This window comes from Lygodium microphyllum, chromosome 4 (assembly GCF_053477565.2).
Source record: "Lygodium microphyllum isolate KBCC chromosome 4, Lygodium_microphyllum_v1.1.10, whole genome shotgun sequence".
NCBI classification, from domain to species: Eukaryota; Viridiplantae; Streptophyta; class Polypodiopsida; order Schizaeales; family Lygodiaceae; genus Lygodium; species Lygodium microphyllum.
The window spans coordinates 129,620,660-129,626,576 of record NC_141138.1 but is presented as its reverse complement, the minus strand read 5'-3'; the positions used below and the strand labels follow the sequence as shown (position 1 = coordinate 129,626,576).

Below are 5,917 nucleotides of genomic sequence, written 5' to 3'. Positions count from 1 at the left end.
ACTTGCTTGATGTTGTTTTTCTATGTCACGTGATAAGATTACATGAAGGAACCAGTGCTTAACAAGATTAATTAAAGAAGCTGATTGTTATATGTCAAATTAATGTGTTAGATAATTACATAACTAAAACAATACGAGGAAAGTGCGGAGGATGGGCCATGGGTCCGTCCTACGGTTGGGTGGTCCCGGTTAGCCGGAAACTTTTCTCAAAAATCTCGAAGAACAGTGGAATGATCATCATCATAAAAAAGAATAACGAGAACGATGACCTAGAGTTACGTCTTACCCGATTTACGTTGTTTTAGGGGAACGGAATGGGACTAGGCCTTATGGCAGAGAGGTTGAGCTTTGCATCCCTCTCGTTTCCCATTCTCCTTGAACCAAGTGTGAATCCGCTTCGGACCTGGCGTTTCTGCGTAAAGTAGTTCGCTCAGGTCTGACGCTAGTTGCTGTTAGCTAATGACCCATTAGGAAAACCCTAATTCCGGTCGATCCTAAGTGGGAACGGCCAGGATACTTCCGCTACGTGGCAGACGCGGGAAGAACTAGATCGCAAAACCCGTAACATTCCATGGGAGTGCCGGGCGGAGCTTTCTAGACATCCTTTCCGATGGACTGCTAAGACGTGTCCTGGATGATACTATGGGACACGTTACAAAATCCTTAAGAAGATTGCCCTATTCATGAAGTTTAGCGAGAGCAATATAAACACAACACAAGTACATAAAGGTACAGGCACATAGTCGTGCGAGAGAACTGAGTTGCATTGACTAACTGCATAGATCCATGAATGCTGGACCAAAAGTTTGCAAGCATAAGTGCATGTTGATGGCATGGCATGTAAATACTCATCACGTAGGCACGAAGGAACTGGAGGAGAGGAATCATGAGTAGTTTTGAATGATGAGTTGCACTAATTGATTCGAACTTGTTTTGAGTGAAGAGAATTAGAAGAAGAAGAAGAAGAAGTAGAAATGAAGCAAGTAGGTTGCAATGATATTAATATGGTTGATACAAAGAAACGATGTCCTAGTCCGATGATGATTCACGAAGCTACTTAGGTGGAACAACATAATTTAGGGTAGGTGCGCCCATGTCAACCCATGTATAATGATGACCAGGTCAAAATAGTGTTGTCATAAGGGGCAATTATATATTTCCAAGCATAATTTAAAACATGCAGGGTGCAGGGTGCATGCTATTGAGGATGGACATGAGTACAAAGCTGGGGCGGAGTATACTAGCGCGTTGGTTCAGGTACTACGTAGAGCAGCTAGCTAGGGGCCGCAAGGCTTGTCGATGGGACCGCAGAGGTCGGGATTCCCAGCGTAGCTACTGGCGGGAAACTTGGCCATCGCACGTCCGCTTGGGATGGGCCCAGACAGCTGATTGTTGGAGAGGTCACTGCAATAAATACACATAATATGGTTTATATATAAGGACGATGTAACCATTAGAGCCAGTCCCGAACATTTGATCAACTCTAATTCTACAACTGATGGGCCAAGGGCAGCTTCAATGATAGTATCTGAGAGAGAGAGAGAGAGAGAGAGAGAGAGAGAGAGAGAGTATGTACAGGAACTGGAGGTTGGACAGCTGCTGCAGCTGCGGGGGGATCTGACCAGTCAGTGCGTTGTTGAAAAGGTGCAATGCGACGAGCTTGCTCAGCTTCCCAATCTCCGCTGGCATGGTATTGGCCCAAAGAAGAAGTTGCGGAACAGCTCCCTGCAATATGCGATATTGTACAATACAAATATGTCACAATATTCTTCCTTCTGTATATAGCTAAGTTCTTTAGAGAAAGTCCTTTCCAAGAAGTCGGAAGGAGCACATTTAACTATTAAAAAAGGTGGGCGGAAAGAAATGTCACACACAGTACAAGATTAGCATCCATACATACAGGTATTGCAACGACGACAGGTCCCCCACACGAGGAGAGATCGTTCCAGAGATACCCATGGCGCCAAGGCTCCTGCGTTCATCGCATGATATATTCAATTAATCATGTCGGCCTGTAATATAAGACTTCTAAGAAGAAAACTGAAATACAGTCGCGCCATGTTCAACGGGGCGCGCGCTGTTGCAGATGATGGAACTGGGCCGGCACTAATTAGTGATTATACTTACAGTCTAACGACTTTGTTGTTGTCGTCGCAGTCCACGCGGACGAAGGTGCAAGGATTGGCGGCGTTGGCGTCCCAATCGGCCATCGCTCCTTGAGGATCGAGCAGCCCATTCTTGAACGCCATGAGAGCATCCACTGCGCCAACGCCGCAACCATACGGTCAGCCAACACAACATCGATAATATCAGCCCAAGCAAAAAAGATCTATTGTAGTACTCTTACTCGTCTACTCTACTAACGTTGAAAGCACTAGTGTTCTGTGTATAATATTCTTAGACTTGAAACCGAATTTAATTAACCTTCCGAATTGAAGCCCTCCGCAGAGACCAGCTGCAAAAGAGTCTGGAGGACGCAAGCTGCTGCCGCTATTGTCAGAGTCCAGATAAAAAACGCAGGCCGTGAACGCGGGGCCGCAGGAGAACGACGAGCCTGCATGGTCAGACTTACCTCCAAGGACGCAACACAAGAGGTGAAGGAGCTAGGCAGCTGGACAAGAAAACTGGGGTTATACGTGAAGCTTGAAAGCAATCCAGGCGCCGAGCGTTCATCCTGCCACTGCCAGTATATTTATATCCATACAAGAAGCCCTAGTCCACGGCCCGAGGAACATTCGGCCAACTGTTTCGCCAGTCCAATTATTGACATGCTCGTTTCGAGGTCATGGCCTCCGCTTACAATGCAGTAACTTAGGCACTATCATATTATATTTTACAATAGACGGTACCCGACGGTAAACCTTTTCCTCACTTGGAACACCACCCAAACGCAATGGTACCAAGCACTAGCTAGTATGATGTTCTCATGCCACCTTCGCGGGCCTCATCTATGGAGACTACACATGAAGTTCGTGTTTAGCATGGGTTAGGCTGCTGCAACAGAAAGAGCACGATTGTAACATTGTGTGCATTCCATCGTCATACATGTTTTAGGCTGCTCAACAGAAAGAGCACATTTGTAATGTTGCATGCTTTGCATCTTCATACTTGCTCCTCTTTAGAACATAGGCATGGTGGCCTTGAGAACATAGCATTATGTTGAGACTATGACAAAAATATCCAAAAAGGAAGAATGGCAAACTAACTCGAAAAAATCAATCACATGCATTATCTTGAACTTATCTTTAATATTACTCTTCTCTCCTTTAATAAAATTGGTAAATTTTAGAAGGGGAATACCTTAAACCCCCCCCCGCAAATCAAAAAATTTAGGGAGAGAGTTGTCTCTCTTCCCCCTCTTTCTACTTTCCCACTCCTATCTCTCCTCTTTGTATTTGTTTCTCTCTACACTCCACTCAAGACTCTCTCCCCTGCTACTTTCTCTCCTATAGTCTCTCTACTCTACTTTTTCCCTCCCATATCGCTCACCTCTCCTAACTTTATCTTTCCTCTCTCTACTTTTCTTTCTTTGCTATGTTTAAATTGTATATAAGTTAAATAAAATGACCCCAAATAGGGCAAGGTGTGTTATATGCCTCCTAACCCTATCAACTCAGTAAAAGGTTTGATTGAGGATCAATTCATGAAAATATAAAATTGTCAAATGTAAAAGAAAAACCTAAGTCTTCTAGTCACAAACAAGCGGCTATTACTCTATGCTTTTTTAGGTGTAGCTTATAATAATGAAATGCTTGATTACTAGGATAATCATACTGCTAGTCATTTTCTTATTCCTACTATATGATATGGTCATGCTTCTTTCCTTATGGTTGTATGTTCTACTCATTGCTTTACTCCCTAATAATTCTTTTAAATAATTTTGCATACGATTAAACCTTTGGTATGTGCTTATGTTAGGTATTAGTCGGGTCAGTCATTAAATGCTACATCACTTTACATGCATAGTGCAAAAAGGATTACTCTTGAGATTGAATCTCATTAAGAACAAGGTTGCAAGGATATTTAAGCTAATCATACATTTGAAAATTTTCTTGAACTATACATCCAACTGCTCAATAGTTACTACATTGAAGTACTAATGCATCCACCCACTTTATCTAATGGTGAATATTCTCATGAACCCTTACACACAAAACCAAGGCACTAGCATTCATAAGACATGAGTTTTGTCAATGTTGTGAAGCTCAAAAAGGACAAAGAAAAGCAATAGTGGCTTAGACCTAAACAACAATTGGATGCCTATGATGATGGAATGTGAGGTTTTTGAGTTAAGCACACTTGAGGAGCACATTGTTGATGTGCATCCCTAGTGGCAAAGGCCTTTGGTCAAGAGTTAAAGTTTTAATAGAGCTTTTAAATAAGTTAGTCAATTTTAGCCTATTATGAATAATGTTTTCATGTGCTAGTACCTAGCTAGCAATGATTATGGTAGATATGCTTTTTGCTTGGATGAGGAGATATACAATAGAACAAGGCACTTCCCAACCTTATCAATGACTATATAAAGAGGTATTACTAAATGAGTACGCACACAACACAATGAGAAAAGCTGCAACCTTACCGACTGAGTCCCAAGATGAGCTGATGGTGCTTATAAGGATGTATTGTCTCTATTTTTCTATCACTTGAGAAGCTACATTTATATGTGCTCTGCATCATTGCCTTCTATGCTCCCACTCGCTCACTCATACACACACTCTCTCTCTAGGAATGGAAGATTAGTACTTCAAATAACTAAGGGTGTCCAATGCATTCATCAAAAGAAATTACTTAACAAATTCATTATACCATGATTTCATGCGAGTGTTGCTCTGTGACGACACCCTCCTTCTACAAGTGTTTGCATATATCAAGCCTATTATGATGATGCTTACATTCCATATCGTGGCTAGTGGATATTCGCCCAATACTTTGCCAAATATACTCAATTGTAAAATTAAAACACAACAATATTAGATATATCCGATGCTAAATAGTCACACATGAGAGGTTAATAAAAATAATAATAATTACAAAATGTGCCTCCCATGTATTGACACCTCTTGACCCAAAATGTGAATAAAATTGCTCCATTTCGATTCTTTATGCCTCCCACTATTGTTCTAGACTAAAGATCCCACCCTCAATCTTTCTTTGATCTTCTCTCTGCTCTTGAGCATATATAATAGTTGCCATTCACTTAGAATCCAAGCCTTGGCTGACTTCCTCATATTTTCTACTACTCTATGTTTGACCATGGCTCTCTTCATATCATCGCATTTATGATCATCTCTTAATTTCAATGTTCTGTGAGCCCTATATGTAGAGGATTAAAAAGGTTCTCATGCACTAATAAATGATTGCATGGAGTACTATATTTAGGTCTTTCTTTTTTAAGGATTTTAAAAAATGTTTGTAGTTTGCTCCTACTATAGCACACAAGTAGCTCATGATCTTGTTTCTTGTAGTATTTTGGAGTACTTGGCCTTGGAATTAAGCTAATACTATATATGTAGTTGGAGTTGCATGGCATCTATCTTTAGGGTGCTAGGATGCCTATGGAGAGGGGCTTTAACCACCTTCCTTGGGCTTTTCATAGGCCTTATCAAGCGGGTTTTATTACCCCCAAGGTTTTAAGCACCTTTTTTTTTCCTTGCCTTCCCTTTTAAATTCCATCATAGGCCGGGTTCTTTTCTTCTATAAAAAAAAAAAACCCTTCCCACATAATCCTTTTAAAACCATCTCATGGAGGAAGCCTATACAGCCTTCTAAAGCCGATTCCGAGAAACCGTGCAAGCGGTCACAAAGGGAGTTTCGCATTCGAAGGAGACGGCCAAGATCATAAGTCCACGACCAATGCGAGAAGGTCAAAGTCACGATGGCTCCTAAGAAGGCACAAGGTGCAACCGCAGGAGGA

The 5,917-nt window shown here is 41.6% G+C and overlaps 1 pseudogene; it reads right to left on the bottom strand.

Annotated features, from left to right (window-relative positions):
- Positions 1-1,277: 1,277 nt before the first annotated feature.
- LOC148037624 (uncharacterized) lies at positions 1,278-2,560 on the bottom strand (annotated as a pseudogene).
- Between the last annotated feature and the right edge of the window lie 3,357 nt (positions 2,561-5,917).